We start from the raw sequence: 25,113 nt of genomic DNA, 5'->3' as shown, positions 1-25,113 counted from the left end.
TTGTTCTTTCAAATTTTAATCTGGGAAAACTTGTACATGGCAAAAAATAGAACAGATAGGGATAACAACATCCACTGTTATACAGTTTTCAAAGAGCTTCCAATTGTGACATCTAATTATTTTTTTTTAAGTTTCTTTTTAACTTTTAATTGAATTTCAACCAATTGACCAGAAAGTTTATGAGGTTGTTTTCTGTCTGGGGAGGTTTTCTACATAAAGTTGCTACAGCAATATCAAGACTTTCCCAGGCTTTATAGTGTTAGCAGAGCTTTGGAGGACAGCAGAATATTAGGTGATTTCTTGTTTCTATTTTGTATAATATTTGTATAGAGGGTGTATCGGCTGTATTGCACTTGTTTGAAGTTGCATTACATATGTGGTCAAAATGTCTGTTCGTTGTAATAAGCCATTATACACTAGTTATAGCCTTCATTCATCCTATCAATGAGAAGATGCAAAATTGTTAATTTTTTATTCTTAGTACAAAATGATAGTGCTTGGTTCTAGTCTTTTGTATGTAGCTGCTTATCAGAAATCACACCCATGTCATAAAATCAAGAAAATCAAGTAGCATAAATACAGTGTGGCCAAGATCATGCTTACTTGAAACCCAAAAGTTAGAATGGTTTAAGCTCCACAGCTTCCACTTGTTCATGTTTAACAGTAAGGAGATAGTTCTGCAATAAAAGCACCTCATCCCACAAGGTGGGGAAATACTTTCCAGAAAGGATTCTCATAAATGCATTTATCATCTTACTTGCTTATTTAATAACCTGAATTTTTATGTTGCTAAGACAGAGTTCCTTTGAAGAAAGGCGTGCCTGTAAAAAGTAAGACAGTTCCTAAAAATATCATGGCTGCCTTTATTTCAAGACAGAACTTTCAGGTCCCGAATATCATCTTTTTTGTGAATGTGATTATGCTAGCTATTTTCTCAAAAATAAAGTATTGTAAAATTAAAAGTATTGGCAGAAGGTTGAGTTACAGATCTCGTAATACAGTGAAAGACCTCAGCCACTGTAACTTCTCCCCTGCACTCAGAGATAGCAAGGGATAGAAAGGGTTAATATAAGATTGAACTGACCAACCCCAGCCTTGTAATGTAAGGGTCTGATACTGCCCTGATGAAAGGCAGTGCTTTCTCCTGACTTCACCAACCGCCTCATTAAGCAGGAGAGACCAAATTTTATACAGACTGTCTGTACTTAACGCTTGTACTGTTCATTTTCAGAAGCAACCTGGAGTATTTAAGATTCAGTATTCCAAGGACTTATCCCCTAAGCTCCTAAAACACTCTCAGAACCTTCCTTTGTTGTCCATGCCACCTACATGTTGCTTCTGGCTGCAGTCCAAAAATCCTCTTAGCAGAGAAGGTTGGGCAGAGGTAGAGAACTAGTTCACACTTCAGTCTGTTCCTCCAGACTGTACAGTTCCACCTAGTTGAAGTTACTTTATAGAAGATGCAGGATGCAAGGGCAGTGATGCAGATTAACATGTAAGAAAATACAGAACCTTCACATTAGAATCAGCCAGGCTGAGCACTCCTTTAGCACTGAAAATGGGCCTCTCTTAAAACCCACGTGTGGGAGGGAGCAACAAGTTCCCAGTAAGCCTACTGTTGCTGAGCAGAGTCTGAATAATAAAGTACCCAAAGTTGTGACCTGTGAAAGAAGCAAATTAAGGTAGCCATCACAACTGCAGGCATCTGTCTGTAATTTCGTGTCTGCATCATTGCTTCAAGCTCTGGAAAGTACCCTGGCAACCTGTTGTAGCATGAAACTTGTAATTACTTCATGTACTACACTGAAGAAAAGACAGGCCACTACGAGGTTAACAAATCAAGCTCTGCTAGACTAATAGGAACGGTGAGTTGTAAGCCCCTGGGCCCTTGTGACAAACATGCCACTACAGAGTGCTCTCATTTATTACCCAGGGAGTTCCAGCACCTGTTAGCATTCAGGTGCCTTCGGGCTGTTGCCAATTCCATGCCTTGCCTTTAAATCAGCTGTGCTTAACATTCAGCTCCAAAATGAAAGGGTCTGTGAGAGGCACTTGGTGTATTTCATAGGCCTTCTAAGTACTTGCAGGCCTATTGTCTAAAATATCATGCAGTTTGACGTAGTATAACAGTAAACCTTTCTATCTTCTTTTTCCTAATCATACCTGCTAGATAATTTTCAAATCATATCATTTATATATATTTATATACAAAATTACAAGATACAGTCTGCTTATGTGAGCATTGCAGTGGCAAAAGTTACGGCGTTCATTCAATTGTTTCTGGTCTACATCAATACATTTGAGAAGCAAATTAGAACCTCCATGAAGTAAAAAATCCCAGGGTAAGTGGCTTCTATTCCAGTCTCTGTTCTTGCTGTTAATATATTTTCTGTTATCCAAGTACAAAATGATAACTTTTCATTTAAAACCCCAGGTCCTGACAGAAACTTGTATCACGTGCTTTAAGGTGTTTTAAAACATGTACTTGCAAAAGTATTATTTATATTTTTTATCACCATAAACTTCCAGTTCCTTTACAAAACCAATACTTCCTTATTGCATGGAGTTTTGTACTTGGCTCTCAGAATAACTGTTGTAAGAATTCTTTGCTTTAAAACTTCCATATTTTTTACTCACTGTAGCTCCACTTCTCATACAGCAGCTTCATCAGCCTCTCCCTTATAATCAGTTCAAGTATCTAGCGACTGAATAACCAGTACTACTTCTTGCTGTCTTCAAGGGTCACAACAGAACTAGTGTTTCCCTCATCATTTAAAAACAGATATTAGATTTTTTTTTTATATGAAAAGAATCTGAGAAATAGTATGTTTAAGTTCTGAGAATTTGTGAAGTGAGCATATAATAGAGGGAAAATGGGCCTGGACTTTGTTTTCCAACCTTGAAAAATCTCTGCAGCTGCAGGAGCAAGCCCATTTCAGGTACCTGTCCGTGGCTGATGTTCAGTTATAGCTTGGAGCTCAAAACCCCTGGAGATCTGTGTGTCTTCACAGCAGCCTGATGCCTGCCAAACAGCATGTATTCCCATAGCCATTTGTCAGTGTGAGTTTAGACATCCACATTTTTTTTTATATCACCAACCTGTTTTGAATCATTTTAAGGTTGTGGCAATATTAATATTCTATGGCAAGGAGCTCTACTGATTATTATCCATTGAACAATGTTAAGCTCTTAGTCCTAAAAGCTGTGTGATAGTGAATTGCATAGGCTACAAACAGACATTTTAACTGTGTTTACTTAACTTCATCATTGGCCCATGTTCTTAAAGAACATTAATAGGAACTCTTGGTACATCTTATGATACTCATTCAGTTCCCTTAAAAAAAAAAAGGTCTGGTATTTTCCTGCAGAAATCTTTTTAACTCTACATTCTTCGATAAGAAGTATGATATCTGTAATGACTGAGGTTGTTAAGTGATTGTTATCAGCTATTTTACAGCTACATGCCTAGAATAATTTATCTGAAACTGAGAAGAAAAATTAATACTGGAAAGAGCAACAAGAAATATGTCGTCATGTCTCCTGGGCTGTAAAAGGGGTTAATGTTCTGAAGAAAAAACTACTATAACAGTAGGAAAGCTTCTTCTTTTTTCATTTAATAATTAACTTCCAGTCACATGCCAAATGCTTGTCTTGTTTTCATACTGTTGAAAAGGAGATGTGACATCTTAGAAGTTTTCCCAAATATTTGAAAACCTACATCTTTGTGATCATCAAGAATTGCTTGAGAAACTGTCAACGCTAGGCAGACATGAAAAGAAAGAAATTGCAAAGAAGCTTGGCAAAAAAATGGAGCTATGAACAATTATTTGTCTTTCTCCCAGAGAGATCTAAGTGCCCAGTTTTCCAGTGAATTATGCTCACTTCTAATCATTCTAATAATATAAAGAGTAAGATCCTGACGTATCTGTAGGTTCTTCCTACTGTGGACAACTGGACAATTAATCAGTTGATTTAATTTCCAGGTCTTCTGCTGATGTGCTGCGTCATCTTAGGCAGCTCATTTCGTTATTTCTGTGTCTCAGTTCCATATATACAAATTGGCATAGTAATACCTTAACCTCTCAAGCCCTTTTAGTCATTAAATGGCAAATATATGATACAGACTGATTTTTAAGAAAATGAACAAACAAACAAAAAAAACCTTCAGTCATCAGGATTTGTGAAACAGAATAAAAACAGCAAAAACGCAGGTGATATTATTTTTATCACTGATTAATACATAACCTCTTTTTTTTTTTGTCCTTTGGAATTTAATAGAACAGCCAACGTTGTTATCACTGGTATTTAATGTGGACTTGGATTAATGGACAGTGATTGCAAACTCCAAAGTGATTTAATCTTTTCATTTTAAAAGTTTAACCTACCTTTCATCTTGTTTTGATGAGACACAGAAATAACTAAATGACAAAAAAAAAAAAAAACCCTTTGGAGCTAGTTTGATAGTGTAAGGGATCGCCTTTTTTGTTGTTGTTCTTGTTGACTAGTACCTGTGCTCTAAGATAGCTAAATTTCATTTAATTGTCTTGTTATTTAAATTGGAAGACATGAAAAACTGTCTAACAGATGATTACAAGATGGATGAGGCTATGGAAAACTGTTTGCATTTCTGGCTGTGCCACGAACCTCTTTCAGTGCTGGGGAAGTTGCTTTGGTCTTCGAGCTAGTGTCTGTGCAGTAGTGTACCAGTCACATTAGGAGCCATAATAGATGTGTATTAGATGTTCAGTAGATGTGTATGTAGGCTTAACTTGTTGCAAACATAAAATAAAACATGATAGTCCTCATCATTTACTTTGAGATATGTTAGCATGTTAGCCCTCTGAGATCTGCTGCTGTTGGGGCTGGCAGCCTTGGGGACCTCCAGCCACAGGAAGGCAATGTTACTTAGTCTAGTACTGTGTCTTCATCTAGAAGAATGCAATTTTCAGCTCAAATAGAGGCTGGTAGTCGCTGATTTATATTCAGAAGGAGAAATGTAACTTGGGATTTCAATTCACATAAAATCTTCAGTACTTTAGAGCATGTTCAGGTAGACTTGTTACATGGCCACACGTAACATAGTAATGAAAATCTGTATTTTTAAAAGGTATACTTTCAAGGTTCATTTCAAACCTATAGCAAAGTATGTTAAAATGTAGCTGGATGAACAGTGTGTTTTTCAGTTTGAACTGAAAAATGAAAATGTATATAATATATTTTGTATCTGGGGACAAGAATTCAAAGAGGTGTTGCCATTGAAAATGTCTCTTCCTCATTAAAAAACTTTCAGTTAATCTTCTGTAAGAAAAATACAACTGAAAGTATTAAAAATCATTCCTGTGTCAATCATCATGTTGTGCAGGACCTAAAAGACAGTGATATTCACTTGTATGTGTGGACTAGCAGAAAATATCAGACAAGTTATTAAATAAGAAACCCATGAGAAGTCATAAAGTTTGGCTCTTTAGACTTCTTCTGAGGATAATAAGCTATTATACTAGAGCACCTTACTCCAGCAGACCATTTTGCACTTATTTCTGCAGCTGTTTGCTTTTATTTTTTGTGTAATGCACCTTTAAACTGCAGTGATGCATGGGTGTTCAGTTCAGCATAGACTGAGACAGACACCTACCTGCAGGCAATGCTTTCAGGAAAATCTCATTTTTGTTCTGTCTTTTTTTCCTCTTGTTGTTCACATCAAAGTCATTCAAACTGAAAATAGCTGTTGATCATTGGTTGTAGAAGAATCTAGCACAGAGAAATCAGCAGAGACTTTTTCATATTACTGAATTGTTTCCTTCCAACATAACAATATTCAGGAGTACTATTCAGTATATAATAAATTTGATGGCATTAGCTAAATTTATCCCACCATAATGAAATTCATTATTAAGCTATTGTGTTTTCTTTATGATAGTTAGTGGTGATTAGTGCCTGGATTTTCTTCTGCATTCTACCTAAGAATCAATTGTGACATTAGTTTAATGGATTAGCATGTATTTATCAGACACATGCCAATAAAGCAATCGGTATGCTACCAAGTACTATCAATCTCTGCTGTAATTGCCAAACCCAGTAAGTAGCTGCAGTGGTGATAACAGCATTGTGAGCTAATTCCTTTTCATGTCACAATCCATTCAGCAGAAACTGCCTCTTTATTATTTCTTCTCCAGGTGTAGAGCCCGTTGACTGTTAATCTAGATTAACAATGCTCTGAGTGATGGCAGTAAATGCTAATAGTTTTGCTTTTTAGCACTCCATTAGATGATGTAGGCTATTGTCTGCGTACCTTCCTCCTCCACAATACAATGTTGAAGTTACTATTGTTCTGGTTCTTTTAGAAATGACATTCCCTACAAAAGCATTTTTTCCCCTATGCAGGTAGCTTGTGGTACTAGACATTTAAGGAATGATGAAATCATAGAAGAGAGCAATTTTTTTCTAAAGGGAAAAAATGTGTTGCTGGGTTTTGTTTCTAATTACACTTTCATATATAAATATCTCTTCTAAGAAACTGGAAGGATAAGGAGAGGAATGGGAATGCCATACAAAACCCAAGTTTATGTAAGTCCAAATGCACATATTCGGAATACCAAAACAGTACAAAGGGAAGTAGAGGGTAATTTGAAGGCATTTAGAGGAGGAACTTTCAATTTTTTGATCCCAGACCTGGAGAACAAAACAAAGAACAAGAAGAAGGAAAGCCAACTTTCTGAACATATACACAGGTACATATTTAGAAGCGATGAAACTTCTTCATATGTACCAGTAAACAAAGACAATATGTTTTGGTTATGTTCACTTAGCAAGCCTAGATGAAAAGTTCAAGTGCTGGCTAAGGAGAGAGTATAAAAATGTATTTTTACAAATCAGAAATGCAGAAACCTTATTATAATTCATAACTTCACGCTGGTTTTATTGTTTTAAAATCACACACTAGTGCTTGTGCAACAGAATTCTCAGTTTAATATGTAATGAGTATGCTATTGAGTAGCATATTTTATTGGGCATTAGAAAGACTTATGAAGCCATCCATATGATATGAATTACAGAATATGTATCAAGAAGTCTAGGATGATTTATGTTTCTCTAAAAAAAAATATATTCTAAATAAAGTAATTACTATTAACAGTACATACTAGGAGGTCTATTTTTCTAAATCAGAAAATATGGGAGAAAAAAAAAAGTAAACTTCATAGACAAAGGATTATTCCTATGTCCTTTGGCTAACAGTCTTAAATTTGCTCTTTGGCAGAGAAATAAAAAGGTGTTGCTTTAATGTTAGTTAATACTTAGTTTTCACGAGAGAAAACTTAATGTCCTCTAAATATTTTTGGATTATTTCTATGGTTCTAAGAATTTTTGTCATTTAAAGTAATAAATTTGGACAGAACAACAAAAACAACAACAAAAAAGTAGTAATAGATTGGTAAAACTTTGTTTTGAGAAGAGAGGTTGTTTAAGGATTGAGATGATAGGACTACAGAGCTCTGAATGTAAATGCTTGATCCTGTTGAAGACTTTCTGAATGTCCTTGGACCAATAAGCTAATAAATTTAAAATGTTTTTTTTAAATTGTGATTTTCTTGTTTAAGTACTTTTATTAATAGAGAAAACTTACTTCCTCTTTGTGCAGCACCTACCACAGTAAGAGTTGTTTAAATTTTAGTGGATGAAAATCAGAGCCTATATGCGCTGCTATAATAATACAAACTATGTTATATTTTGCCAACTTTTGCTTAACCCTCATTCAGTTTAAATTGGAGAATCTACTGAAGCCTTTCTGTGTATATATAAATATATATACATTATATGTATTATATATATGTGTATATATATATATTTCATGGTGCCTTTCATACATGCGATCAAAATGCCATCCTTTCATACATGGTGCAACCAACCGTTTTCAGAAAGAATTTTAAAAGGTGCTTACTGACCTTTTTGTGGGGAATTACCTTTCTAGAAACAAAACATGTCTAGCCAAGGATTATCTGTGTGATAATGGTTAAATCCGAATTTCCATTCGGCAGGTTTTGAAATCTCTTGCAGAGGTGTATGTACATCTGAACTTGTAAGGACAGAGTTCAAATAAAGGGTTCAGATTTAGAATACAGATGAGAAGAAATATATTTAGCTTTTTTATTTAAAACAAAGCAGTGTCTTCAGAACTTTTCTTAGAAAATCAATCTCATCCTTCAAGACTTCCACTGATAGAATAGATATTAAGGAGGGGGATTGATATTTCAAAAATGAATTGAACTTAAACACATTATTCTTACTCAAGCAAAATAAGCTTTCTACATAGTAGTCTTATCCATGTAGCATAAATTAGTGAGCAGGTTCCTTAACTACCAAAGTGCTTTATTTTTATCACTTCTTTTGTATCCACAAAGAGAGTCATAATTAACCTACAAGTTCTTTAAAGCCATAAGCACCAATTCTTTTAATTGGCTAAATGTTAGAAACTTACATTATGTAAATGCAAGGAGGGTTTACTGAAAATTGTTCTGGTGATAATCCATCTGTCTTGGATAAAGGCCAATGTACAAGTAATTGTGCCACTTGTAAAAAAAAAAAAAAAATTAAAAAAATTAAAAAAGGTAGAAAGATTTTCTTTTCTTCTTCCACATGACTCAGAATGATCTCTGTATACTTTTATATTCCTAGCAACAGTCACAATAGCTTTTCTGAATAGGATGCCAGATAGTCTTTAGCATGAACAGCTTACATTCACATCGCTATAGCATACTTGCTAGTGTGTTTATCACTGCTTGGAAATTGCACTATAAAAATGAGTATGTTTTATTCTTTTAAAACATGCATAGTATCAACTCTTTGTAGCAACTAACAATTTTCAAGCAGAGGAAGCTTTACCCAGTTACTTTAAAACAGCAGCATGGCAGAAATATGTATTTTCCACCACCATTTAAATGTTAAAATAGCCACAATAGAAAAATGAATTCCTTACTGCTGCCCTGCAGCAAGAGAATAAACCATTGAATTTTTTTAGCTACTCTGCTTCCTGCTTATACCTAATGTGTTTTAAAATGGCATGATAATATCTTAAATTGGATGGGTAAATGCACACTTTCATTTCACTGGAAACATATTTGCTATACACTCTCTTGGTCCTTTATAAACATTTCTATAACACACTTTAAAGTATTAGGAAGCTACAATGATCATTTCATTTATCCTGCTTCTGAAGACAAATAAATGTTGTTGTGTGTGGAGCCTGGCTTTTGCGCGGCATTTGTATTGAATTTTATGTGAGCTGTATCCTCAGAGATGCTGTAAAATGCTTGACAGTTGTACCGAACCTTCCTGGCCAGGCAGCACAGGGATTCCCAACACTCTTTCAGAGTTTGCTCAAGCCTCCAAATTTGCAAACCTGATTTGTGTAAAAATATCTTGAGTTTTATGAACAACCTCTTACAGTTCCAGGTAGAAAGCAGCACACGAAGTAAGTTTAATCGTGTAAGGGCTGAAGAATCAAGTGTTTCCATGTACGAAAGAAGCACTTTAACCCAAAGCACGGTTAGCCTTGGGAGCTGGAGGAGCAGTGCAGTGGTTTGCACAGTCACATCATATATGTGTTTCCATTCCAGGTGGCAGTGAGTGATTGAGGAGGAGTAAAATCACACATTGGAGTGTCCCAGTTTGCTATTAGAAACACTGAAAGTGCAGAAGATTGTTTTCTAAATTGTTTCTGAGATGTTATTACCTTTCTCCTTTTCGAGTGAATCTTGCAGCAGCCAAATGCTCTGTGCTGTTAAAATGCTTCAGATGCTGCCTGAAGTTTATTGTTCCCTAGAAGCAATTTATTTCATTATAATGTACTCATGAAAGAACATTAGCGTTTAATTATCAGGAGAACTCTTCTTAGCAAGGCTCAGACTGAAGTATGAAGTCCTTGACTGTTAGTTGCTGCTTATCTACGAACTGATGGTTGACAGAACAAATGTCATACAGGTTGGTTCAATGATCTCATGCAAATAACATTGGTTGTGAATTTTATCATTCCATTAAAAAATCTTTTTGAGAATAAATGATGCCAATTCAACATACTCTGACTGATGGAGTGAAAACTTATGTGGAAGTAGCTTCACACCACTGCAAGGGAAAGTGTAATATGGTAATATCTCTGTGCAGTGAGGTGATAGCAACAGTATGTGAAGGGAGGGACAGAAGTAATCACAGATCTGTATTTGCCCTCTGCAATGGGAGGGAAATTTCTTCCTCTTCATCCTAGTTCACAGCATCAGCTGCTAGTGCTGATTTCTGAGGTATAAGCAACAGATTCAGAGTAATAGATGTAATGATAGAAAACAGAAAAGATAGACAGAAAAACCAGGGTTCCCAGCAAGGTTCTTTTCTACTAAATCATGGTAGACCTGATTTAGTGGAAAAGAACCTTGCTGGGAACCCTGGTTTTTCTGTTGCAATGCGATAGTTTATTTTCACTTCAGTTAAGGAATTATTTACCCTTAGTCATTCAAAGGCAGCATCACCATTTTCACAGAGTCCATACGTTGTGGCTCGCTCCAAGTTTTGACCTGAATACCAAGGATTCTTCTACAACTCAGGGCTATAAATCACACAAAGTGTAACACTTGTATTTGGTTATACAGCACTTTGGATGCAAAGGGCAAAAGATAACAGAATGACTCAGCACTGAGGGAAAGAAAATATCAGGCTTACTCAAAGAGGTGAGACAGCAAATCGTGTGGGGAGAAGCACTAGGCAAGGAAAATTTTAGAATGTGAATAAACATGAGGGAGAGTTAGAAAATGGAGAGAAAGAAGCAGAGAAATCATTGCACTTACAAATACCAGCAGAAAGCTGAGTTGCAAGCAGACTGAGCAAAAGTGATGGCAACAAATGCAGCAGGAACTATAAAATGAGAGAAAGGTAGCGGGTTTTCATGATCATTAAAATGAATGAGAATTGTAACAATATGGGCATGAGTAACAGTATAGGTGCTGGATGTTTAATTACATAGAGAATGCTGGTGGAGATAGCGTGGTAGACAGGGAGATGGTCATCCTCTCAGTGCTGCAAGTGACCTTGTGCATAACTTAGGGCAAGATGATCCCCAGTAAACTCTTCACAGTCAAGGATGTCTTTTCTTATGTGTTTGCATATGCATCTGCTGCCTGTGCAGGGGACTCCTGAGCCACGCTCGGATCTCCTGTTGTAATATGGTAACAAATGCTGCGCAGCTGGAGCCAGCTCAAGAAGGGGATTGTCAGGGCAGGTCCCTGTGGTGCACAAGGTGGTGGCACAGCTTGGGCTGGCTGCACACCACGGCCATGTGGGTGACTGCACACCCCACGGCAGCTGGACTGCCTCCATAACCCCACAACATCCTCTGGAGTCTTTCTGGACTTGTGTCCGTAAATCAATATAAACAGTTTCTTCAATAATTAGAGGGCCATGAAAATAAAACAGTGATAAATGTCATTAGAAGCAAATACTGAGAACGTGAGATGATTTTTATTCTTTGTTCCCATATATAGCACCTGAATATGCATGGAAACCTCGGGATAAACTGGAATCAATACTACAGTGCATAATCTCCTTAAACTTGAAACAGCAAAACACTCTGTTTTCCTGTCTCTATGATTTCTGCATTTCAGTTTTAATCTTGTCCTATGTTATCCCTCTTCGCTCATCTGCTAATAAAATACCGTGCCCCATATGCAGCAGTTTGATGGAAGAGACAAATCTTCATTGCGTTGAAGATGCGCCTGGGTTTCATAATCTCTGAAGTAAAAACAAAACACCTCATTTCTTTTTCCTCCCCCACAAAATTTAATTCAGTGAAAAAAACTGATGTTAACAGCATCAAAGCTGAAGTTTATTCTTTGGAACCTTAGAACTTCGCCTTTAATCAGAGATTTGGCTAAATACGAGGCACAGCTCTAAACAAAATGAACCTCGAGTGTCAGTTTGTCATTTGCAATCCCAGCTGATTAATCATTTCATTGTTGTTTTAAATGAATGTTAATCGCCACGTGCATATCTACATGCCCAATGTATTAAAACGTTAGGTGGGAATTTTTCGTCTATGCTGTCGGAACCCCCCCCCCCCCCCCCCGGGCAGGACCCTGTCACTTAGCAACTCCGAGCTCTCACGGGGGGGGGGGGGGGGGGGGGGGCCAGCAGCGTGCCAGTGGTGTGCCCTGCGTGCCAGCCAGCCCATATGCAAGCACTGCACTGTGTACAAGCAGTGCACTCCACAAGCGAGTGTACCCCACATGCAAACACTGCACTGTACGTGTGAGCGAGCCTCGTGCACAAGTACGCCCCATGTCAGTGCCCCCCCATGCACAGGTGTGCCCCACGTGTGAGCAGCGCAACTGAAAGCACCTGCACAGGGCTGGCTCAGCTGGGGCATGGCAGGCAGTGCAGACTTGCCCATGTGGAGCTAGTGAAGGGCTCGTTATTGGTACCACAAGCCCTGGGGAGGGAGGCTGGAAGGTGCTAGAACGTTTGTTTCCTCATCAGTCGCAGCAGCAGGAGGGTTCTTGGTCTTGCTCGTTCTGGGTTCTTGCTGTTGTGCCCTGAAAGGTAAGGGAAGGCTCAAACAACAAAAATTTGTGGAGATCCCTCAAAACTTGCATTGTTGATAGAAATCATTCTTCTCTTTCCTTTCATCTCCATTTGTTCTCGCGTTGGCTTCCTCGATGGGGCTCTTTGTGCCATGCTGAGTTAATAGGAATGCCCTGCCTTGCACAGCTCACCCTGGCACACTGTACGGTGCTTTTGGATGATTTCATAAGGCTTGTTCTTCTTCAAATGTATGTATAGACTTGCACACATACAGTGCTGGTTGTTCTTCGTGGAAGAAGTAACAGTATTTTCCCATGGCACCTCAGCTGAACAGCAGATTTTGTGAAGAAAGCTGTTGTGTTTCAGGCTGGTTTTGTTTCTTTGAGAGTGAGTGGGGAAAGGAAGCTTAGCACATAAGTGTCTTTGCAACCGTAACTATAGTGTTTGTTATACCATGAATGCTATAATATGTATTGATTTTGTTTGCTTTCCCCTGTGAAGTGTTTAATGCTGCTGCTTGAAAGATGATTTTTTAAAAGTATGGTGTTATACTGAGTTGGCTCTGACATCAAAAAATCAAGAGAAAATGAGCAAGAGAGAGAGCAAGGATATCAAAATGATTAATTGCTGCATTAACATTCAGGCGCTGAACGTATTTTACTTTACGGATTGCTTGTTTCTCAGGGTATGATTATGACTTCTGGATTGTATTAAAAAATTGTGTATCTTAGGCATTGATGCTTAATTTCAGAGGGGTTACGTTCCTGTGGAAAGGAGGGAAGGAGGGGGAGGAAGAATGAGGGAAAAAGTTCTACGGTTAAATGCCAGAGTATATAGCCAAAGACATACTTGATCATCCAGCATTGGTGAAACTGAACTAGTATTCCCCCCCAGACATGTAGCTCAAGGTCTGTTTGTTAAAAGGCAGGTTGGTTTTTATATGTTCTCTTCTTATAGAGCTGACCATGCATGATTGTAATTAGTGATGGCCTAATTAAATCAGAAGCAGACAGAAGAAACAACATTTATCTGTAAGCATATGTGATGCTAACAGCCATTAAAAAAAAAAAGTTGCAATTATCCTAGGTGGACAGGACTAATTTTCTCTAATTAAGTTTTGGGGAGATATATTTGGATGTATGCTTTGGGCCATCTATGTTTTGTGTCACTTATGTATTGCTAGAAACAAAAGTACTAGAGTTATTCCCAGTTATCCTGACCACATACTTTTTGATTCCAAATTCATTTAAGCACAGCCTGCCTGGGGACAGACTTTGTAAATATAATGTGCTATCAAAACAGATCATGTGTTCTTTAACATGTCGGTGGTATCAGTCTCTGTTTTTGTTGTTGTTCCTGTGGCAAAAAAAGCTGTAACTTCATATCATATTATGTAGCTTAACATTCATATTTTAGAAACATCAAAGTAATACTAAAGAGTGTGTAATATACTGTAGCAAGTTGATTTAGATAAAAACAGTTTTACTGCATACATGACTTGCAGCCCTAAAGACTCCCTCTGGCAATTCTCAGAAGGAGCAGTGAGAAATACAATTTAATTCCCTTTGTTTGTCCCATCCCCCACCTCCCGAAAAATCCATATATTTCCTGTCATTCTTATTTTGATTAATGAATGCAGCAATTCTGTGGGAATCCTACCATCCCAAACCAGAAGTCCTTGTGGGCAGAGCAGCCACTTGCTGTACCTTGTGGCCCTATCATGGGGTCACTGTGCACCATACAGTAGCTTTAGGGTCAGTTCTTGGGAAGTGGAGCAGTCTGGGGACCTACACGGTCAGTTTGGGTTGTTCACTCATGCTCCTTTTTATCCCAAGCCTCTGGAGCCTGGCAGCATTTCCAATACAAAATGCATGGTCCTGAGTCTTGAGCAATGACCGCTCACTCCTGTGAGTCGGTAACATTTTGAACTTGCTTTGCACCTTTAGAAGGCTCCTGTTTACTTAAATCAGTGACTGAAATCCACCCTGTTGCAAAATGCCAACACAAAACATTTAATCTGTGTGGGTCTGATCTTCTGCAGGTGCAAAAGAAGTTCTGACGAGAGTTAGAAGATGTACAAATACCCTTTGAAGGCAAATTAAGTAACTGAGGCACAGGTGCACGCAAAATATTTTGAAAGAGATTTCCCCAGTCACATCTCCCTCTTGGTGTCCAGATGCTCTAGCTTGCTGCTGGGGATAGTTTGGACTTTGGGTGAAAAACTTGCATTCATATTAGTCCTTGTCACTTTTGAAAACTAAAAACAAAACTAAAATGGTGGCTAATGAGGATATTTGATGATTTGTGGTGACTTTGATATCATAATTGGCTTTTAATACATGGTTTCAAAGCAGTCTGATGAGATTCACCCTCATAACTTCTGTATCTATTCTCTTCCTATCTTGAATCTCTATTAAAAAGAAACCTCTCAATTTCTTTGAACTAAAATTCCTTTTATCATTTGAAGATTTTTTAAAAGGGTAATAGGAGAAGGAAATTACCAGGAACACACCTGATTAATTCAAAAATTAATTGAGGCTAATTTTTATGACATTAGATCATGATGACTTTCATCAGTAAATAAAACTATTATCGAAAGGAACAAGCATTTTATCCTTAACTTTGAGTATACCTGTTCAGTTTCCCTTAGTTAAGTAATCAAGCAGTTCCTCGCTTCCTGATGATCACCCAGGGTTTAATTCATTGTGGGCAGGTCTATTCTACCACAGCTCAAATATCCAAAATAGTAGATGTCTGATGCATAAAGCCATGTGCTAGATCTCTGTGTGAGGGTGAATATTTTAATTGTTCGCATCGCAGCTGCAGCTTTTGCCCTAGATGTATATTCTGGAAAATATTCAGTCAAATATTGCTCCTGATGGCTTAGAAGTGTAGTTATATTGTACAGCTATTATGGAAACTAAGGCAGACTCCCCTGTGGGGAATTACTGATGAACTGGCTTGGGATGATATGTAATTCTTATTTGTTGCAAAATCAATAGTATTAGCCATCTGCCACCATTTCCATTCGCATGATGGTAGTTCCTAGAAGTTCCTCTTTTATTTGGGTCTGCACAAAATGCAGGAAAAAAAAAGCCTCATTCTAAGTGGGTTGTGGTCTTACAGGCAAAGCGTGGAAAGGGAAAGATGAAATTATTCATCTATAATTGCATGAATCCTTGGCTGAACAGTTACCTGAACCCACCTGGGCTTTGACTATGAACATGTGCCTATGAGAGGAGAGGATTTTCTGGCTTCTATGAACGTAGGCTAGGACCCAAGCAGGTGAAGGGTATGGCATGAATTTTTGGTGGGAAATGCTAAGCAAAGATGCTATGTCTGGAAGCTCTTATTATTTTAACTGTCTTGGAGATTGCTGTATCTTGGGTTCCAGTTCTTCCAAGCACTGTGGTGTAGTAACGTTAATTACTGAAGAAGTTGCAACACTGCCGGGTAGGTGGTTAATTTAAGCCTTCTCTCCCATAGAAGGAAGAGTTCAAGATATTGCCAGGTATGCAGAAAAGCTTCATCCAAACGACCTCCTTTGCCAATCAACCTGTGAACTCTGATATCGGAGTAAAGGGCTTTTCTGAGTGGTTCTGTTCCCTATAACACGTGGAAACACTAGTAGGAGGAAGTTTCTGCAGCCCTCCCCACAGCCTGTGTCTGATAGCAGTCCCTGCCCTGCCATTGTTATCGTTATGGCAGATGATAATGGTTCAGAGAGCAACCAGCTGGAGGAGAGGTTATTTTTAGGTACTCTAAATACTTCAGAATCTTATATAACTGGATTTGAGCAATAGTTGATGCCAGACAATCTCACAATTGGTTACAGAGCTCCATCAGTTCTCTCTTTATATTCACAGTACAGTTTGTGCCCCAGAGAGGGCGGTTGGGCAACAAGCATCACACCAAGAATGGCAAAAACTGCAGGAAAAAAGCATTTGGTTGAAGACTCCTGAACAGGGAGCACACACATAAGAAAATCAAAATCTTTGGGTAATTTGCAAGTGGGAGAAACTCAGCTGGTAATATACTCAAGTTGAAGTCCTAAGGCTCAGTATTAGGGTATGATAATGCATTTTTTAACAAGCATCTGCTGAATAAGCTGATACCTTCATGTGTGAGGAAATAGTTCTGTTAGAGCTCCTGGCCTTGGTTATGAAACAGGAGGACTGCTTTTCTACTAGAGAAGTGATTACAAGGAAAGCCACTCACAGACTTGGTGTCTGGTTGTGTTTGGCATGACTTTCATTTGTCCAGTGGCTTAATTATGGCACTTTGCTTAGCTCGGGGTCTTTATAAATATTTTTGTTTCAATAAATAAATAAATTTCATTCTATCCACGTGGGGTATGTTAGACCCAGCATGAGGACTGCTTGTAAATTCTTGCATTGCTTCTCTATTCTCAGTGTTTATACAGGTCCACTGCTATTTGTTCCTCTCCTTCCAGATGTATGGTGCATCATCTACTCAAACATTTTGTGTTCTCCGGAGGAATTGTAGAAATGGCCAGGAGAGATAAAAGTAGAAGGTCAAACAACAAACAGCACTGTGCAATTAATCTGGCTGCTGTTACTAAATCACAAATGGAGGCTATTTTCCAAAAATAGAGATCGATATACAGTTTGGTAAATGTGAAGGAAAAACAAATGCTGTCTTGAGCTTCTTTTCATGCTGAATTGCTTATCGCTCCTTAGCAGCTTGATGTAGTATAGAAGGCAAACAAGCCTTCAGAGGTCCCCCTTTGAGAGACCAGGGCAGGAGCACTGGTTCAGTTCCAGGTTCAGAGGATGCTGACTTTTAAACCTCAAGCAGTACAGAAGGTGTTAGACTGGGGGAACTATATTACTTTAACTCAAATGTCGAGGAAGATTGAGAATGACTGAGCCCAATCTCACATCTGGGTAAATGAGTGTCCAACCCCTACATGCTGTGTTCACGGTCTGGTAAGCCTGATGTGCAGACGAGAGATTTCAGCTTCCTTACCAATATTTTTGCCTCCTGCGGGAAATTGAAGGCTCCAGCGTTACACCAGCTTTGCAGCGTCTTTGAAGAGAGAAAACATCTGTAGCTGTAGTATGAAAAAGTGTTGCAAGTTTTCCTAAATGAAATGGCATGAAGGTATTGATGAAACATGTAGCTGCTTTACATACAACTTGAGCAGGGTCTTGTTCTAATCCTTTGCTACCCTGTGAAGCTGCCTTTCTGGATAGATTCATGTCTGTGGCAATCCACTGCTTGTAGGCTTTGTGTGATACACTGATGGAAATGGTTACCCTTGTGAAACTGTAGGACCTCAGAGTAGGTAGGGGACTACTTGAAATTCTCCTGCTGGAAGTATATTTAGCACATTAAAGAAATACATTAATAGAAAAGAAATGGAAGAAAAAGAAAAATGCATATCAAGTCTTACTTTAAAATAAGAGGCATCTGCTGTCATGAAAGAATGCTAGCTTAAAAAAAGAAAAGTCTCTGTTTATCAGGAAAGGTTTTCTTGGTTTTTTTTTTTCAGCATCTACCTTTAAACAGTTGAACTAAAATTAATCATTTCATGTCGGATAACCCTTTCTGCATGGAGACCTGTCTGAAGTCATTGATTTCCCTGCTCTCAGCACATTCACCAGCCACAATATGAGTGCTTCATCTTTTAATCTCCAGTATGAAAGGAACAGAGGTCACAGTGGACTTGTATTGTTGAAAGTGATTACTGGCAGACCTGAGATAGTATGCAACAAGGCCAGCTTGTTCTTTATTTAAGTTTATATATATTTATTTCTCTCTGCTTCCCCCCTCCCACTCAGGACTCGCGTGTTCATGAGTCCAGGGAGAGCTAATTAAAATGACTTGTTCCTTTTAAATAAGTCTGCTAGCAGCTTGGTACAAAGCCAGAGCAGGTATCATTTTAATATATCTGCTTTAAAAATGATGGTATTGTCCTTTCCTTTCTCTAGAGCAAAATTTCTCCTATTTTTGTTCCTCCCTGCATTTAATTACTGTTTATTGGAGACATTGGACTCACTGCCTTGGAGACATGAAAAACAAAGAAGTGAAGGATCTGGTGGGGAGCCTGTTACACCAAGTGCAATGGCTTTTCTACTTCTGGTATTTTACAGTGTTCTCCTTGACAAGAGATTATTCACATCTGAAAGAGCTTTCAATAACAGGCAGAAATGCAGGTATAAAGAAGAAAAATAACTTTTGCAAAATTGCAAAACAGGTCAGTAGCAGAGAATAGGATGCATCTTTTGCCTGCTAGCCCAGGGCTTTGTTTGTTTATTTTATTTTTATTAACTTTCTTAGCTTCTGTTAAATCCAGTCAAAGACACAGCTTGGACTTGATTCATAATCTGCACATCTCATTCTGTGCCGTTCCTCTTGTTGCTGCCAACCATCTTATATTACAACTTCTGCCTCTTATCTTCTGGACACGCATTTGACTCCCACACTGTGCTTGGGTTACCCCACACACCTTTTCATTAGCACCCTCCAGCCACCCTTCTCCTCCTGCTTCCCCTTTAAAAAAGAAAAGAAAACACAGTGAAATGTCCTATGCTTCAAAAGCTGAAGCCATCTGATAAGAAATGGTGGCTTTTAGCTGGAAGTCGCACTCAATGCCAGTAGCCCTATCTCTGTAATTGCAGTCCCCTTCTGTTTATTACAGGGGTTATCAGAAATTCAAGTAATGAGAAGTTGAGCAGATAGACAACTGCTTGTAAACTATTTCCAGGCCATTAAACCATTCAAATTTGCTGTTTTGAAAGCAAATTCCTTTAATCTTTGGACTTCCACATTTAGTTGGACTTTCAAAGATACCAGAGCAAATGGAGTAAATGAAAGAAATGTGACAAGTATTCTTTTCCTGTGATGCAAAATGTATATTGAGATGCAGGAATTTCTAATTCTGCTTGTAACCATAAAGTTACACTCGTGTTCCAGAGCCAGCAGTGGAATAACAGACAATAAACTGAATCTTTGTCATGAAGATGAACACACAGCTGTTATCATTAGAAGAACGACAGCCATAGTAAGCCAAAATTTGTGCTAGTATATTTGATAGAATATTTACTTTCCAGAGTCTCTATTTCAGTAGCCTTACTGCAACCAAGACAAGCAAAATTACTTGCTGTATGAATACACTTTTAACTTAGTCTTTCAAGCCAACCTATCCCCCTAATAATGAATGGAACGTTACACATTTTCTAATTTTATCCACTGGCTGTGTGGAATGGTCTCAAGTCCTTATATGACTTTTTTGAAGAGTGTAATATATCTAGAAATCTTGAGTGATTGTTTGAACAGCAAACTGAAGGGGGAAATTCTTGTCCTGGAGACGCTGCCTTTTCTGATGCATAATTAAGTCTTATCTCATCAAAAATATTTCTTTGTGGGGAAGCTGAACTGTGAGGTGTCTTTTTCTTGCTTTAAGTGCAGGATAATATTCAAATGCTGGGTTTTATTTTTTTGAGATGTTACATGTCTGATAATTAATTTTAGAAGTCTGCATTTATCATCCCTGTAAAAGCTCCATGGTAATTCTTATTAAGTATCTAAGTTGCCTTTGAAAATAGGATTTACAGGTGCTCTTCAGAATGCAACCTCAATAAATATAAACAAATCCTTGCTTTACAGAGAAATGACAGAAGTTACGCGCTTAGGGTCAGCTCTACAAAGGCAGTTAGGTACTTCTGTAGACTTCCCACACTAGCAGTTCAAACTTGCAAGAGCTGAAGATTTGGCCACCAGTGGTTTGCTAGCTCTGTGATTAGCATAATATTTTTTGCTTCCTTCGCACTTGTTTCTGATTTTATGCAGTCACAGTGGGGCTACTTGTTCTGGTGGCTGGAAACATAACTAAACATTGTGCTTCACATGCGTGTTTCATGCAAAATCTCTAACAAATGTTTAAATTGGCATTTGTAAAACTTGGCTGGCTGCTGGTAGTAATGAGAGACAAATATCATTCATTATCAGATTTTATTACACATTCCAAAAATACCAAAGTCATGCCTTTTTGCTGATCCAGTGCAGTAAAGAATTGGAATGAATCTGAGCCTAAGAAGCTTATGCCGGTTCTTTACATAATACAATATGTTGCTGTAATTTACCCACAGTTACAGTGCTAACCTGTGGATTTGATATTTCCATTACAATAGAATCATAAACAGCATTGTAACTGTCCATTGTGGTGGCATATACTGCAACAACACCCAATACCACCCCCCCCCAATTCAATTACATGGGAAACTGTAGCTAGACCAAGTATTAAAAGTGCGTCCAAACTCAACACATTGCAGCTTCACTAATATGGTTGTGTATACATTATGTAGCAATACCCTATTGTCTTTTAGCTATTTCATCAGTCTTTGTTTTCACTATGCTTTATGACATTATTTTATTATTACTTTTAAACTGTTTATTTTGTAGTGGCTACAATAAATATCTCATTTGATGGATATGAAGAACCAACAGTCCTTGGTTTAAAATGGGATAGTCCTTAATGTTTATGTGTAAGGTGTCGTTCCTAATGGTGATCGTGTGGATTTCACTAAAACTGCTTGGAAGTGGTTGTTAAGAACAAACTTCGATTCTATTCAGAAGAGGTGCAGAAGACCTCATTTCTCACTATTCAGAATAGGGCTTAAATACTGCAATTGTTTTGGAATTAAAAACAAAAGCCAACCTATGTATTATTTTTCTTCTCAGTAATTTGGTTTTGAGGAAGTTATTGGGGTGGGTTTTCTTTTGATTACTCATTACAGGGATGACTTGGTCCTTCCTTGCCCTGCTGGTATCCCTCATCTTTACATCTTTAAAGTCTTTGCTAGTCCTTTTACATAAGCAATGACAATAGTCAGTCATTTCTCTTCCACTGATTGCTCAAGCTAGACGAAGGTTGCTCCCCACTGAAAGAGAGTACTAATGCAAACTCAGCCATCAGTGCTGAGCTTTGTTATTCAAGTTTGTTGTTTTATGCATTTTTCTTCTGCACATTAACACGGGCAGATTTATTTTTCTTGCTGTGTTTGGTGCTGTGAATTAGTTTACACTTGTTTGTTGAGATTCCCTTTGCCAGCATGACAAGACCAACAATGGGCCACTCATCAAAATCGTGATGTCTCCTGACACTCGTTAGTGTTCTAGGAAGACTTGCCCTCTCCCTTTTGTCATATGAATTAAACTGTCAGTTTATTGAGCCAACAGTTCACGACCAGCCTGAAAATCCTGAAGAAAATAAGTTCTGCATGGTTTATAGACAGAATTATGGGTCATCTTGGATGACAGAACACTAAGCATTAGATTACTGGAATTTATTTTATTGCCACCTCTTCCCCCTGACTATTCAGAAGGGGTCTTCTTTTGCTTGACTTCCTTATCCTCCCAGGCTGCCTTCTGTTGCTCTCCCTATATACTGTTGAGCTGTCATTTGTAAGAGACAGCCAACATCTGTGCGGGTGGGATGAGTGGTCTGCCATACAGACCCTTGTCAGCACTTATGTGCCAGCCTGTGAGAGGACTCACAGCAGCTATAGACAGTCCTTTTAACTCTAGAATAATGTCTTCTGGGGCTGTGTGAGCATTAGACCGGTAATGTCGTTTTCAGTAATAAACAGGAAGCAAAGTCCTATTCACTTGCTCCTGAGAGCCCCACCATCTGTCATCGTGTATAGATTTTCAGATTTGCTGGTGTGCTAATTAATCATATTGGGTGCAAGGGTAACTTGCATTAGGCATCTCTGCAGGGAAATAAGGTAGGAGATAAAAGTCACTCCAACATGCCTGCCTGGTTCGCTTTGTTGCAAGGGACAGCTCGCTGGAGACAGCTGCTGTGTCCCCTAGCAAGCAGCGAGCAGGTGGTGAGTGGGAAGGCAAGGATGGGTTGTGTATGGAGTTTCTCCTCTGCCTGCCCTGAAATCATGAATTGGCAGTATTGAAAGGGAAAAAGCTTTATCTGTGCCAGATAAATTGCTGGTTGAGGCAACATCTACCGTAAAACTTGGTGCTGATCTTCCAAAGGCTTTGCTGCAGCTCCACAGATGCACCGTGACTGGGCTTAGAGATGCCTACAGAACTGAATACCACAGGGTCGTTGTAAAGGACATTGCGGTAAATGCAGAGGGAAAAGCTTTCTATTCCCAGTATGTGTTGTATATGGTATGATGAGCACACACTGAAGAATGAAAAGCACATATTGGAGAATATAAAATGTCTCCAGCTGCACATAAACTATATCTGAAGTAATCTGTGAAACTGGCCTATTTTAATGAATCTCAAGTATATCGACAGACAATATATTGGCAAAATGTGATTGCAGCAGTTCTAAAAATCATTTTAATGATGTAAAGCAGCAATATTTTTCACCAGTAATAAAACTATATTGGCTTCCTATAATTCATTTAATGGCAATTATACTAAAACACTTGAAGAAACTATGTGTAAGAGCTTCACAGAAGTGGGAACAGTTGCCAGATATTTGCTTACACAAGCTACACCTTCACAATGTAATCAAAGAAGTTGTTTTGCTATTAGTTCTTCTTGAATTTATAGTCTCCAAGCCGCTGGCAAGATGTGGATGAATAATGCCAGCGTCAAGGCAGTGTGAAGGCTGGGAAGGAACCTAAAATTCCTTATATTTCAAATTATTCTCCAAAGCATTCAAAATTGGATTCAATTGAATGAATTCTTGGAAAGAGAAAGTAATAGCTTGTCTCCATTTGTAACTGAGCCAGGCATAAAATACAAGCTTTACTGTTGCTTCCTACACTGCTCAGGAATTCAAAAATATATCTGAATGATGAGCAGCTGAAGAGGTTTTGCCAGTACTGAAACTGCGTTATCTCTGCCTTGAATCATTTTTAATGTTTGACTCTGCAGAGATTCAGCCATGGAATGAAAGGACTGGATTCCTCAGACTCCTAAATTGAACTGGCTGTTGAATTGGCTCTTTGCCTGTAAATGGAAAATCTTTGGCCAGAAATGTCTCTGTAAGCTTCGCATTTCTGTTGGTTGTGGTGTTTGTCATTTTGGGTTGGTGGTTGTTGCTGTGTTTTTTAACTCCCCCTCTCCCAAGTCTCACCAAATCTGGACTGCCCAGAGCTCAGCAGAAAGGATGCACAAGGAAGATGGTGGGAGTTGAGGAAACAGTATAAAAAGTTCAGGTTGAGAGGCTCAATTGCATATAATTATCTGTTGGTATCTAGCTATGTCACTCAAATCTGTTTGCCCAGAGCTTCAGTACAGGCCAGGAAATTCAGGAATGAGGCAGGAACAGAGCTCAGCTCTGAAACTTGAGCTTTATCTGTCTTTTGTCTCAAGTAGTGGAAAACTGAGTTAAAAACTTTTTAACTTTTGCAAGCCTCTTCTCTCTCCTCATTTAGAAAAGTAAAAAGTGGTTTTCACTTAGCATGATGAGTCACTCCACTGTAATATCAAAGTCTGGGCATTATTTGAATTGGAGCAAAATCATTTATGAAAGCCTGCAGAAACTATCTCAAATCAGATGATTAAAAAAAATATATCATTATAATTAGAAAAAAAAACCTTTATATTTTTATACTTTCCCATCCTGTTTAACTGAATAATAGAAATACAGCAGTGAGTAAGGAAAAAAAAAAGATATTTAAAAGAATGTTAACACTATTTAAAGGGCAATTTCGTATCAGCTTGGATTAACAAGGCTGCCTTGTTTATACCTACCACATGGAATATATATATATTACACCTACCTCTCTCTATTTAATTGCACTAAATCATAGCAAAGTGTTTTTAACTTTCTAGAAAGCCACAGCTAAAGTATCCAACACCAAACTTTCTCACTTCAGTCATTCCACTTAGCGTTAGCTCCCAATTTAGAGCAGTAGAGAAATGTTCTTAGCAGTTTAAAAAAAAAAAAAAAAGTGGGGGGAGGAGGGGGAGCTTCCTAAAATAAGCCAAGTTAAAATGAATAAGGTGGTAATCTTGTGATTCTTTTTCTCAGGGGGTCTCTAACTCAGTGTCAGGCTACTTTTATGCAGTACGGTGCAGCTCTCTGTAAAGCTGTCGAAGCTGAAAGCAGCCAACCTGAAACAATCAGCCATGCCATATTATTTCAGACTGAGTGCCTTGCTCTGCAGTTTCTGCAGCCTGAGTTAGTACATCTGTATGGCACCATGGAGTGCTGTGTATGGCTCGTTCAGAGCTAGTCCCAAGGACCTCCATACAGCACTGTCTGCACCGTATAGACTTGCAAGCTCATTGCCAAGTGCCTACAGGCAAATGCAACTGCTAACCCAGGAACTGGAGCAGATCTGTAGGTAACGTGTGTGTGTGTGTGGTTCTGAAGGTGTTTTCAGAAGAAAATTCCAGGCAAATTCCAAGTTAACTTCTGACTGTATCTTGATTCAGAGCCTTGTGGGGAACAGAGCAGTGAAGAATGATTCGTGCTGAAGTGTGGTGCTCCATCCTCTATTTCCTTGCTTATGACATTTTTGTCATTATAAGTTTGCTTTCAGTAGAGCAATTCAGCTTCTAATTGCTAAATCAGTTGTCCTAGAATTTAATGCATCTCATCCCTTG

General features: G+C 38.3%; 1 long non-coding RNA gene across 2 annotated transcripts in view; it reads left to right on the top strand.

The window, feature by feature from the left end:
- Positions 1-2,043: 2,043 nt before the first annotated feature.
- The window catches only part of LOC308179671, a 272,263-nt gene continuing 249,193 nt past the window's right edge, over positions 2,044-25,113 (top strand). The window contains exon 1 of one of the 2 annotated variants that reach the window (XR_013940473.1): positions 2,044-2,342. This is a non-coding gene — a long non-coding RNA (uncharacterized lncRNA). Of the gene's footprint in view, positions 2,343-12,436; positions 12,577-25,113 lie in introns of those variants that run through there. The other variant, XR_013940474.1, reaches the window with a different exon arrangement.

This window comes from Anser brachyrhynchus (genome assembly GCF_964034855.1).
Source record: "Anser brachyrhynchus genome assembly, chromosome: 17".
NCBI classification, from domain to species: Eukaryota; Metazoa; Chordata; class Aves; order Anseriformes; family Anatidae; genus Anser; species Anser brachyrhynchus.
Note: the sequence above shows the minus strand (reverse complement) of the source record. Positions and strands in the feature narration are given on the sequence as shown.